Here is a 13,409-nt window from a genome sequence, read left to right as displayed (position 1 = left end):
TCGAAGGCAATGTCAGAGGAGCATAAGCTCTGGAAGCTTCTACCATGCTGGAAAAGGCTCTGAGCCCGGGACTGGTAATAGGTAATATTTGTTGGGGCAGCTAGGTGGCGCAGTGGATAGCGCACTGGCCCTGGAGTCAGGAGTACCTGAGTTCAAATCCGGCCTCAGACACTTAACACTTACTAGCTGTGTGACCATGGGCAAGTCACTTGACCCCAATTGCCTCACTAAAAAAAAAAATAGGCAATATTTGTTTTCTGAAGACCAGCCAAGCTAAGTACAGTGAAGCCCATCACCATGGCAACTCAGGAAACCATGTTCAACAGAAGAAACCCAGGTTCTCAGGGTTAGATCGGACCTCCAAGATTGGCTAGTCAGTCCAACCTTTACCTGAAGCCTGAATTCCATCTTCAAGGTCCCTTACAAATGGCCTTGGAGCCAGAGCTTCAGTGATAGGAAATTGAGTATTTCAAAAAGCAGTCAGTTCCTTCTGAGGATGCCTCCGATTGTGAAGTTTTTCTTCATGCTGAGGCAAAATGTGAGAATTGTTAGAATAACCTCTAGATAACCTGAATAAACTTTTAAAAAATTAATTTCTCTTATCTGTTTATTAATTTGTTGTAAGAGAAGGCAATAAAATTATATTTAATTTTCTTTTTTTTAAGATTTTTTTAACTTTAATTTATTTATTTAGCACTTTCCCCTAGTTACATGTAAAAAATCCCCAAATTTTTCACATTGATTTTTTTTTTTTTTAGTGAGGCAATTGGGGTTAAGTGACTTGCCCAGGGTCACACAGCTAGTAAGTGTTAAGTGTCTGAGGCTGGATTTGAACTCAGGTACTCCTGACTCCAGGGCCGGTGCTCTATCCACTGCACCACCTAGCTGCCCCCACATTGATTTTGTTTGTTTGTTTGTTTGTTTTGGTGAAGCAATTGGGGTTAAGTGACTTGCTTAGGGTCACATAGCTAGTGAGTGTTAAGTGTCTGAGGCCAGATTTGAACTCAGGTCCTCCTGACTCCAGGACCAGTGCTCTATCCATTGCACCACATAGCTGCCCCCCCCCACATTGATTTTTAAAACTTTGTGTTCCAAATCTTCTTCCTCCTACCCTCCCCACCCCTCCCTAAGAAATCAAGCAATTCAATATAAATTATACATGTGCAGTTACTGAAGAACCTTTTAACTGTCCTCCCTACCTCTGGTCTCTCTTCCAAACAATCCTTCATGCCACTGTGAGAAGCATCTCCTTTACAATATCACTTGCACAATGTCATTCCCCAGCTCAACAAGATATGTACTAACTTCCCACTGCTTCTCAGATCAAGGTGAAGCTTGCCCTGGATTTTCCAACCTGAAAACTGTTCCCCACCCCCACAGAGGGGTTGCCATCATTGTGAATGGAGAGGCTTTGAAAGGGACATCCACTCCCCTCTATCCTGTGTCTTTTGTGTCTTCCTAATGTGGCTCTTTGCTTGAATGAATTTCCACAGTCCTAGAATAAATGCTCAGTAGGCATACAAAATGTTCAACGCTAGCTGTGCTCACAGGTTGCAGCAAGGGAAACCTTGTTCCTTTTTGTTCTCTTCCAAGGTCTTGCCCTTCCTGATGCTCTATTGTGAAGATTAATAGATTTCTAGAAGTGCCTGGTTAGAGGTAAAAAGGTAGCTGATGGACTCAAGTGGGCCTGAAACCATTTCCCATCAGCTCCTGGGAGAAACTCCTGAGATCAGGCCTGGGGAATTCTCTGATGTTATAACCTGGAGAACAGCCAGGGGACTCTGCAGGGACTTTATGGTGGCTACTCAATTTACCTAGGCTTGGTGGGCTTGCAAGAAGGCCAGATAAAACTCCACTGAGGCTTAGTGAGGACGAAGGATTAAGGACAAAGCCAGTGATGGAAGTAAGGTCTTGGCACTGACCCTGAGGCTTCCCTAAATTTGTGGCCTGGCTCTGACCAAAAGTAGTTCTCTAGCATTCCAGAGGCCATGCTAGGCCTCATATGATGCCGTGTCAATCCCTGAAGATCTTGGGGCTGCTGCTCCATTGTTGGCGATGTTTGACAGGTTTCTTCTGTAGCTTCAGTAACTTCTGGACCACTGGGGAGCTTCCTTTCCCCTACCTTGCTTGGGGGAATGGGCTCTTACAGTGTGGTGAGGGCACTGCCAGGTAGCTACTTTGTCAGTTTTGCATATGACAGGAGAGTGTAGAGTAAGTGAGCCCTTGAACCCCATACTATATGCCTCTCTCTCTTCTGGTCTGGCAATCTGGCTCTATTTTGGTGAAACCATGTAGCTCTTAATTCTACTTTAGTCTGCTTGGCTTCCTCCCAGATTTCTTGTACCTGCCTAGCTTTTGCATCATGTCTTGGTGTTTCTCCACTATTTTCACTCAAATGCTCTCTCAAGCATCTTCAGTCTCCCCTTCTCCACTGGCTCCTTCCCATTTGCCTACAAACATGTTAAAGTCTGCCAGGTCCTAAAAAAGCATTCCCTTTATCCTTCTGCCCCATCCTTCCACTGCTTCCCCTCCCCCCCTGCCCCCCCTCCCCCAGTCTGTCCTCTCTCTCTCTCTCTCTCTCTCTCTCTCTCTCTCTCTCTCTCTCTCTCTTTCCTTTTCTGGTTTCAGATAGATCATGTTCTTTTGGTTATCTTCTTATCTCTATAACCATTCCATCTTGGCCTCCTTCCCTGATTCTTCATCCTTTTTTGACTTGGATGTTCTCAAAGATTTTGTCTTTGCTTGTCTTCTTTTCCTTTCTTTCTCTTTTCTCTTCTTCATAAACTCATTTATGCCCATGGCTTCAACTGCCACCTCTAAATAGATCACTCCTAATCTGTGATGTGCTAACACATGTTTAACAACCAGCTCTCTGAAAAAAGTACCCATGCCACATTTTCAAGTTTAATCTGCATTATAAATACTTTCTTAAGTTCAGACAATCAACAAAACAATAAATCAAGCCCTTATTTATAGCATTTGTTCCCATGAGCCAGTTCAGGCTGGCTCCAGCACAGCCCTGCTCCCAAACCTTTCTCCTCTGAGCTCTAGACTCACAATTCCAGCTGCCTCCAGGATCTCTATCTGGATGTCCTGCCAGCACCTCAAAGTCACCATGGCCAACAACAAGTGTAGTGGACACATCAGAGAGTTATGGGAACGTGTGCCACAGCAGCAGCAGAGGTGGTTGAAGAATCGAGGGACTCCTCTGACTTTTGCCTATGAGTTGAGGAAGAGTCCAAGCCCTGAGCCAAAGTCAAATATGCATGGGAAACAATGGGTGGGGACACAAGGGTGATTTTGGGGGGGGGCAGGGCAATGAGGGTTAAGTGACTTGCCCAAGGTCACACAGCTAGTAAGTGTCAAGTGTCTGAGGCCGGATTTTAACTCAGGTCCTCCTGGATCCAGGGCCGGTGCTTTATCCACTGAGCCACCTAGCTGCCCCCACAAGGGTGATTCTTTTTTTTTTTATTATTTCTTTTTTTATTTTTTGCGGGGCAATGGGGGTTAAGTGACTTGCCCAAGGTCACACAGCTAGTAAGTGTCAAGTGTCTGAGGCCGGATTTTAACTCAGGTCCTCCTGAATCCAGGGCCGGTGCTCTATCCACTGCGCCACCTAGCCGCCCCCAAGGGTGATTCTTACAGAGAATTTGGTCTGAATCTCATTGGTGTCTTTTTTTGACTCTTCTCTGTCCCTCACCTTTCATGTAAAATCCTTGTAGATCCAATTTCCACAATGTCTTTTGGCTCAATCTTCTCCTTCCTGTTTCCACTGCCCCCACCTTAGTAGAGGCCTTCATTATCACCCAACTAAACCATGGCAATAGACTCTTTACATACAGGTCTTCTACTTTCTTCTTGCCCTGATCCAGCCTTCATACCATGGCCTGAATGAACCTCCTCATGCCTAGATCTGACAGTGTAACTCATGTGTTCAAAACCCCTATGTGGAGAGTGGTTCCATGGGGCCTCTGCTCATCATTCGAAGCCCTTGAACAGCTGGTCCAAGGGACCCCTCCAGCTTTCTCATGCTACTACCTCCTCTACTATGTACCCTACCATCACAGTCCACCTACTCTATTCTCCAGCTCAACTGGACTCTTTTCTGTCCAAGAGATGTAACCTTCTTGAGGGGAGGGATTTTTTTTCTTTGTACCCTGGTGTGTCTCGCATGCTGCTTGACATAGAGTAAGAGCTTAATCAGTGCTTGTTGAATTGAATGCTTTTTGGAATTCTTCCCATATTTTCTTGCCTCTGTGGCTTTGCTTATGCTGTTCCTTGCAATGTCTTCCATTCTTCTCTTCACCCGTTGAATTGCTTTCCCATCCTCAATAGGTCAACTCAACTCCGCTCAAATGCCACTTCCCTCCTGAAGCCTTTCTCCTTTCATACCCCATAGCACTTTGTTCCACCTCTCAGAAAGTATTTCTAGGCTCAGGATTTTTGTTTGTTTGTTTTGTTTTTGTTTTTTTGTGGGGCAATGGGGGTTAAGTTACTTGCCCAGGGTCACACAGCTAGTAAGTGTCGAGTGTCTGAGGCCAGATTTGAACTCAGGTCCTCCTGAATCCAGAGCCGGTGCTTTATCCACTGTGCCACCTAGCTGCCCCTAGGCTCAGGATTTAAGGTGAGAAGGAACCATAGAGATCCAAGAGATCCTCTCAGATGAGGAAACAGAATGTCCAAGAGGTTAAGTGACCTTCTCAAAGTTCCATGCTCAGTAAGCAGTCGAGCTAGGATCTTTGGACTGGAAATCTCATTGATCTTTCCTTTCTGTTGTGCTGCCTGCCTCTCATCATATATCACATGAAATGTAGGTTATTCTTCTTATTAGCTTCCTCCTGAACTGGAAGCTCTAAGAGGGTAATGATCTTGTTTGATCTATCTTTTTTTTGGGTGGGGAAATGAAGGTTAAGTGACTTGCCCAGGGTCACACAGCTAGTGTCAAGTGTCTGAGACCGAATTTGAACTCAGGTCTTCCTGAATCCAGAGCTGGTGCTTTATCCACTGCAGTGCCACATAGCTGCCCCTCGTTTGATTTAAATGTTATGTTTCTCCCAGCTCCCCCCGGGTGCTCTGCACACAGCAGGCACTTAATACACGCTTGTCGTTAGTTGATTGTTCCATGCCTGGCACATCTCTCTACCATCCCACTGAGCCATTTGTCTGGGTTTCCATCCTTTCTAACCTCCAACTTGCCTGATACTCAAACTCTTTTCTATCCAGAAATTTAGGCAGTGGGGTGGGAGTGACTTAACAAACTATACTTCATTTTGTTTTGGGGGACACGCAGTGTGACTAAGCTGAGCCATCACTGGCCACTATCCGTCAGGGTCCTGGGCATGTGGCAGAGCAAATGCCAGAAGGAAAGGGTCAGTCTGAGGGGTCCGGCCCCCTGCTCTTTGAATGCCTTCCTTCCTTGCTTCCTTCCTTCTTTCCCCCTTCACTGAATTTTCAGCTTCACTGAAACTGAAAGCCCCCTGGGGCCCAATGATATCTTGGTTCTGACTGAATCCCTCAGCAACTTCATTTGCATAACTGAGAGGCCTCCCCAGGACACGTGTCAGGTTGGTTGCTATCTCCAGAAACCTCTCCCTCAGGGATGACTCACTGAAAGTCCTCCTTCTCCTGCCTTCTCCCCCCTTCCTAGCTCAGAGCTAGGAACCAGCTCCAAGCTATTATACTCTCTAGGGAACCACCTGAATGCTGGCTTGTGTAAGCAATATTGTCCCTTCCGCCTAAGTCTCTTCTTGGTATAGGTAGACTTCATTTTTAAAAAACCTGCTTAAAGAAATACACTCTTTTGGATATACCAAACGAGGCCCACAATTCTGCTAAGGGACTTTTATACCGTTGGAGGATAGAAAGATAAGTCTGGTACTACAGAGAATTTATAAAGAATAACAAAGGAACAACATCAGTAGCCTCTAAGATCCAGAAATGGGACTTTTAAATATAACAGAAAGGTTAGAAGGCAAACCCTTTCTAGGGGTTTAAAATGTTCATGAAAAGCTTGGAGGATCCACAAAAGAGAAAGAGAGGCAGAACTACATACTCAGTGTCAGGCAACGTCAAGCAAATCTCCCTCTCTCTTACAGTCTGCAGAGAGTTGTTTGGGGTACTGAGAGGTGAAGTTACTTGGACACAGTCACACAGCCAGTCTACCTATGACACTGCATATCTGCATTTCACCAGGATACATGTCAATCAGGTAGTCAATATTGCTTCAATAAACCTTCTAACTGGTACCCTAGCCTCCCACCACTTCTCCTATCCCCAATTCTTTCCTTCCTTCCTATCTACAGCATAGAGAATGGGAATAATTAAGGCATTTTCCAAGTTTTGGCTTGAATATTCCACTCATGCTTAGTTGTAATGCTGTGACACTTCAGGAAGCCATTTCCCATCTCCCCTTAATCCCCAGGAAGCCCCTCAAGCTCCTTTAGCCTGACTTGAAGCTAACTGATGAACACTGTTTTCTTTTGATCTTCCCAGCAACCCAGTGAATGAGGTGCCATAGGCAAGATTATTCCTATTTTACAGATGAGGAAACTGAGGCTCAGAAAGGCAAAGGGGTTTGGTCCGGGCTACATAGCTCACCAGTGGCAGCAGTGGGATCCTTACTTGCCACCATAGTGACAAAGCCAGAGCAAGGCCCCAGAGGCAGGAGAGTTCTAGGGAGCTGGTGTGTGGCCCTTTCCTCCTCCCTCCCCTCCCCCTTTTTGGCCAAAGGAAAGTAGGAGCCCAGAAGAGTGAAGGAACATGGTAGGGAAGCAAAAGGCATGGTGAATGTGGCCTGGGCCCTGGGCCTGGCTCTTCTCTCACTGCTTTTCCACTTACAGCCCTAGGGAGGAGCAGCCATTTCCCATTCCCCCTCTTCCCTGGTCACATGCTCCTTTTCCAGCCTCTGTGAGTCCTGAAGATAGCCAGTGGCCTGGATTCAAGTGCTGCCCCTGATGCATCTTGGCTGTGTAACCCTGGTCAAGTCACTTCCTCTCTTAGTGAGCCTGAGCCGGAGAGAAGGTGACAACAGGATTGACAGAAGGAGTTTGTGCTCTGGAAGTTCCCTATGCCATGGAAATCAAAGGGGCAGCCCCTTTCCCCTAGGAGTTCCAAGGGGGATCTAGAGTTGGGAGCTAGTTGCCTTCTTCTTGCTCAAGTGAGCTGGTAGACAAGAACAAGACATCTTGGACAATGTTCTCTGCCCTAAAGGACCTTAGCCTCAGGAGACAGCCAGCTTCAGCCCGAGAAGTTCGGTGGGATTCTAGCACACTCCGTCAGCCCTGAGAGCAGGCACTGTCATGCCGGAGAGGCCTGATCCTCTCCTAAGGACAGACTCCCCCTGCCAGCCACACACACAAATATAGCCACGTGCACACACATTTCCATAATCCAGAAATACACACATGACCACATGACATGCATGTACCTACAGACGCATGCATGTACACACATGGAGGAATACATACACACACACACACCCGGGGTTTAGACATGGAAGGGATCTTGTTGGCCATCAAGTCCAATCCTCTCAAGTATATGGCGCTAGGCCAAGAAGATGGCAGGCAGCCCACGGGTGAGGGATCATGGGGAGAGGCAGGCCATGGACCAAAGAGACAGATGCATACGTAGGCAGGTCAGGTGCTTGCTGAGGCCCTCAGAGGTGGAACGCCTTTGCCACAATAAGCCAGGTAGTGAGTGGCATAGCCAACATTTGATCCCAGGCCTCAAACTTCAAATTCCCTGTCCCCTGCTAGATCGAGGGCTCTGATTAGGGTCAGCAACAAAGATGAGTGACATTAGCTCGGCAATGCCCATCAGAGCCAAGAGGAGAAGAGAAGGAAAAAGGAACAGGACACAGAGCAAGAAAAAGAGGAAGGAAGAGAAATAGAACATGAGGAAAAGAGTGGGAGAATGAAAAGATGAGGAATGGGAAAGAAAGGGCCCACCTCACAACTCTCCCACTGACACCTAAAGAGTCGGGTTTGTTTTTTAAAATCCAATACGAACATTAAATTGGCTCATGCCTTCCTTCTGCTAGACTGTAATGGCACCTAACGCTTGGCTTCATGGGACATCTTTTCACTGTGCCTTTGCTCAGCTACTTGTGTTCTGATCAGCTCATTCACTGAGGACTCCAAGACCACAGGATTGAATGTTGGAAAGGACCAGGAAGGTCCCCTAATGCAATCCTCTCATTTTACACAGAAGGAAACTGAGACCCAGAGAGACGAACTAGTTTGCTCAATATCTGGACCAGATGATTTCCCAGGGACCTTTTGGCTTAAAATCTGGGGTTCCGTGATGGTGGACTTAGATCTAGAAGTTGGAGTAGCTGCCTTGGAAAGTGATGGTTTCCCCCTTTCTGGAGGCTGGGTAGCCAACTGTCGGCAACGTGGTATGGGGGGGTTCTGACATTCAGCAGAGGGGTAGAACTGGGACTCAGACCTCTGTCTCATGCCTCAAAATCACTCCACCACGCTGTTGCCTTCCTTCTAAGGCAACGTTTGTAAAGGGGTCTCACCACACCGGAAGGGCCTCATAGTGTGCTCTACAAACCTGCAAAGGCTATGGATGGGAGGATATTTGATTTGTGACTATGCCCATGCTTCTCAGTTGCCTGGGACTAATTCTGGAGCTCCTCTCTAGTACTTCCTTCCACTTTCCTTAGTCCCTTAAGCCACAACATTTGCCCCTCTCTGTCAGCTGGCGCCATCAGAACTCAGTGCTGTGGACCCTGCCACCCCCATCATCTACCTCCTGGGGCCATCTCAGACACCAGCCATGTTTTCTCCCTGCCCTCCCATATGGCCCGGGGAATGGGGGTAAGGGAGGAAGGTACTCACTGCCGCTAACCAGTCATGGTTGCTCCATTCATTAACCACCCACCTCAGTCCTGACTTAATGCTGGCGGTTTCCCAGATGCATTAAGCTGCCTAGACTTGGAAGGTGGGACTCGATCCGAGCAGAGACTGGCTCTGGAGACATATTCTTACACTGCAGAGAGGAAGGACAGTGTGAGCAAACCCCACCCTTTCACAGCCACTCAGTTCCCCTTTTTTTGTTTCCTGACTTACACCAATGTCTTTTTTTTTCTTCTCCCTTCTCAGAGGCCTGGTATCTTATTTCCCCTTCCATCTGCTTGGAGCCCCCAACACTGCCACCAGGAGTTGGGCTCAGCAAAAGGCTTCTCTACCTGCTTCTGTGTCACTGAGGCTCAGGCCATAGGGCCCAGGCCAAGCAGTCAGGCCATGGAAGTAGAAGATGAGCTTGGTCTAATTGCAGGAATGGGCATGGAGCAAAGCCAGGGAGGAAAGAGAAATATAGAAATGGGGTGAGGCAGGGAGAGGAAGAGGGAAAAGGTGAGGGAGAGGGAGAAGGAGAGAGCCAGGTCAAGTAAGTGTGGTCACGAAGAGTTGTATTATACAGCCTTTGGCCCAATAAGGCCTTGGAGGTGAGACAAGTGGAATTAAAGGGAGGGGTGAGGCAACCCCAGTTTACAGAGAAGACAGAGCTAGAGATAGGAAGACTTCCTCTGTTGAGGGCCACTCAGGAGAAAGCTGGGATATTGTCCCAACTGGCCGCATCTGGCCTCAGTGGGAAAGGAGGGCCTTCCTTTCATCACTCCAGGAAGCACATTTCTCCCAGATTCTCCCAGGAAATAAATGCAATTTGTGCTGGCACGTGCTATCTCAGGAATTACAGCACTCAGGCAGCAGATGGTGAGGGCATCAGGCTTCAGACAGCACACTGCAATGCGTGCTATCCTCACCCCACCAGCACACCCTTGGTTGTCTGAACTCAGTCTCTGGTGCCTGACACAGAAGACCTTCCTAGGCTCCATTACAAGTTATCAAATTAGTAAGATTATTTGAAATGCTTAAATGTCTCATTGATGTTTTAAATTTACATTGCTGTCACCTATAGCTCTCCCCTATGCCCCATCTCTTCAAATAGCTTAAGGAAATAATAGATATTGATCATGTCTGACCACATATGCTCCATTCTGCACCCATATTCCACCACCTCTCTGCAAAGGGGACAGAAGTCTGTTTCACTGGATTCCAAATCTGCCTCAGACACTTAGTAGTCATGTGAGCCATAGCAAGTCACTTCAGTTTCCTTATCTCTACCATGGGGATGATGATAGCACCTAACACACAGGACTGTTGTGAGGATCAGAAGAGGTAATCGACATTAAGCATTTTGCCAGCCTTAATCCTTGGGAGTCAGTATTGGTCATTGGACTGATCTGAGTTCTAATGTGTAAAGACTGACTGACTGATTCTTGGTTCTGCCTCAGTTCACACAGGTCTTCACAAGTTTCTCCAAAGCCTTCACAATTGCCTGTCAAGATTCTCAAGGCAACATATCTCAAGGTACATGTTTTTAAAGGCCTTTTTATTGGCCAAGTATTGACCTGGTTCATTTTCACATTTGCTCGAGGCAGATGGAGAAGTAAAAATAACTGACCTTTATATGGTGTTTTAAAGTTTGCAAAGAGTCAGTGTAGCTGCAACAGTTATTATTACACTCGTTTTTACAATTGGGGAAACTGGCCATGTAGCCAGTAAGCTCCAGAGGTTGTATTTCAGCTCAGTTTCTGATGTCTGCTCCACACTCTTATCTCCTGAATCCTACAGTGTCAAACATCTCAAGCAAAACACTTATCTAAGCAAAGATGCATCTGATTAGATAAAGGTTTGGGAAGTTTGACTTTATCTCACCATTACCCACAAGTCCTCTACTTCCATGATCAAGAACTAAGAACTGGGGCAGCTAGGTGGCACAGTGGATAAAGCACTGGATTCAGGAGGACCTGAGTTCAAATCCAGCCTCAGACACTTAACACTTACTAGCTGTGTGACCCTGGGCAAGTCACTTAACCCCAATTGCCTCACCCCCCCCCAAAAAAAGAAGTGGATTGGGTACCTTCCATGGTCTGTGCTTTCTAGCCATGTGGACAGAGACAGGTTGGATTTCTAACTTGAAGTGGCCACCACATGGGAGTGTACACTCAAAGGAAGTCCAAGTGGGGGGGTTGGCTCCTGGGATATTCTGTTGGCTTAGTGGGTGCTGGCTAGCCCTCAGATTTACAGAGAGATGGGAAAAAGGTAAGGGGACTTTCTCTTGGATGGAGTGATTTGCAGCTTACAGATGCTCCACAATTTTGAGGACAACCTTGAACTCGAGGCATCTAATTTATTTACTCTTACAAAAGCAATTCCATCAATTCCAGTAGTTAGCCAAAAGCCTGAGGAATGAAATGGGAATGACTGTCACCCTGGCTGATCCTATCCTATTTCAGCAGTGCTATCGAGTGACCAAGGTCCTGTGGCTTTCAGATCCTTCTCTACTGGGGGCTGGTAGGTGGCACAGTGGATAAAGCACCAGCCCTGGATTCAGGAGGACCTGAGTTCAAATCCAGCCTCAGACACTTGACACTGTGTGACCCTGGGCAAGTCACTTAACCCTCATTGCCCCCCACCCCAAACCAAAACAAAACAGATCCTTCTCTACTGGAGCAAGGAGGTGGAGGGCCCCTCCCCCTGAACCCCATAATTTGCAATCCCAGAGAAAACAGGACCTTGGTCATCATAGAGTCTAACTCCTTCATTTTACAGAGAGGGTGATTTACCTAAGGTCATGGAAGTAGTAAGTGGCAAAGGTGAGATTTGATCCCAAGGTCTCTGACTCCATATACTTATTTTTTTTAATTTTTCTTTCTTTCTTTCTTTCTTTCTTTCTTTCTTTCTTTCTTTCTTTCTTTCTTTCTTTCTTTCTTTCTTTCTTTTTTTTTTTGTGAGGCAATTGGGGTTGTGACTTGCCCAGGGTCACACAGCTAGTAAGTGTTAAGTGTCTGAGGCCGGATTTGAACTCAGGTCCTCCTGACTCCAAAGCCAGTGTTCTATCCACTGCGCCACCTAGCTGCCCCCCATATACTTATTACTAAAGTCCTCAGACATTAGCTCTCATTTGGTTGGTACAACATGGCATTTTGCACTTAAGAATAATTAATAAATAGTGTCTGGTAATTATCCCCCACCTTAGTAGAAAGAAAACCGGAATTGGTGTCCGAAAGCCTGGGTTCAAATCTCAGCTCTGCTACTTCCTATCTCTGTGACCTTGAGCAAGTTCTTCTTGAGCTCCCTGGATCTCAGATTCCGTTTCTGTAAAATGAGTTTTGACTAAGATGCCTTCCAGCTCTGCATCTAGTTCCTAGGGTCCTACGTATTTTGATGCCTCGGAGGGGAATTGGGCTTTGTCACCACAGTATCTGCAAGCTGCAAGTCACATCAAACTCTGACAAGCCCTACCAAGTTGGAAAGGCCTTGAGTGTGGGCCAAATAATGGGCTGTGTAGATTATAATAGTGATGATAATTTGCATAAAGGGCAGCTAGGTGGGCCTGAGTTCAAATCTGGCCTCAGACACTTCCTAGCTGTGTGACCCTGGGCAAGTCACTTAACTCCATATGCCTCGGTTTCCTCATCTGTCAAATCAGCTGGAGAAGGAAATAGCAAACCACTCCAGTATCTTTGTCAAGAAAACCCCAAATGGGGTCACCAAGAGTTGGATGCGGGGCAGCTAGATGGCGAAGTGGTAAAGCACTGGCCCTGGAAAATCAGGAGTACCTGAGTTCAAACCCGACCTCAGACACTTGACACTTACTAGCTGTGTGACCCTGGGCAAGTCACTTAACCCTCATTGCCCTGCAAAAAACAAAAAACAAAACAAAACAAAAAAAGAGTTGGATGCAACTGAGACTGGCCAGCAACAAGTTGCAAGAAGGAGGAGGAAGACCCTTAAGCTATGATGGAGACACAGTTTTCCTTGGAGAAGAGTTCTGAGACGGTAGTTTCCTCTACTATAAAACCCGGGGTCTTCAGAATCCTTTTCAATTGGACTTCGAGGTCGGAGGGCCTGGGCTTCACTAGCTCTGTGACTTTGGACAAGGACTTTTCTTTCTCTGGGCCTTAGTTTACTCACCTGTCATAGGAGGAGGTTGATCATGGCTTTGGAGCTGGAAGGGAACTTAGAGAAGTCATACAAAAACATCCTTTCCTAGGGTCTTATCTAAGTGTGGTAAAAGCATCGGTCTAGAGAGGTCCGGGGGTGGGGCAGGGGTGGGAGAAGGGGCGGGGCGAGGGAAGAGGCCCCTCCCATCAGGCAGTGTGCATCGGAGGCGGGCCCTCGTGCAGCTCCGCCCTCTGATGTCAGAGCATGCGCACGAGCCACCTGTTCAGTCAAGCTGCAGTCTTCCGCCGTCGTTCTTAGAAGTCGGTTGCTTTCTTCAGCTCGTCATCATCCTCGGCCGAGCGCTCGTCTGGGAGCGCTCGGCCGAGGGATCGCAGCGGCCCGGACATCGGAGAAGCCCAACCGGAAGCGCGGAGCTGCCCTTCGGTGAGTCCC

At 47.1% G+C, this 13,409-nt stretch overlaps 1 protein-coding gene across 1 annotated transcript in view; it reads right to left on the bottom strand.

The window, feature by feature from the left end:
- BTK (Bruton tyrosine kinase) overlaps positions 1–13,111 on the bottom strand; it is a 43,874-nt gene extending 30,763 nt beyond the window's left edge. The window contains exons 1-2 of the mRNA XM_043973636.1: positions 12,987–13,111; positions 8,844–8,994 (exon numbers count right to left, since the gene is read on the bottom strand). The gene's annotated coding sequence lies outside the window, so the exon portion shown is untranslated. The remainder of the gene's footprint in view (positions 1–8,843; positions 8,995–12,986) is intronic.
- Positions 13,112–13,409: the final 298 nt, after the last annotated feature.

This window comes from Dromiciops gliroides, chromosome X (genome assembly GCF_019393635.1).
Source record: "Dromiciops gliroides isolate mDroGli1 chromosome X, mDroGli1.pri, whole genome shotgun sequence".
NCBI lineage: Eukaryota > Metazoa > Chordata > Mammalia > Microbiotheria > Microbiotheriidae > Dromiciops > Dromiciops gliroides.
The sequence above is the reverse complement of the archived record's forward strand: the minus strand, read 5'-3'. Positions and strand labels throughout refer to the sequence as shown.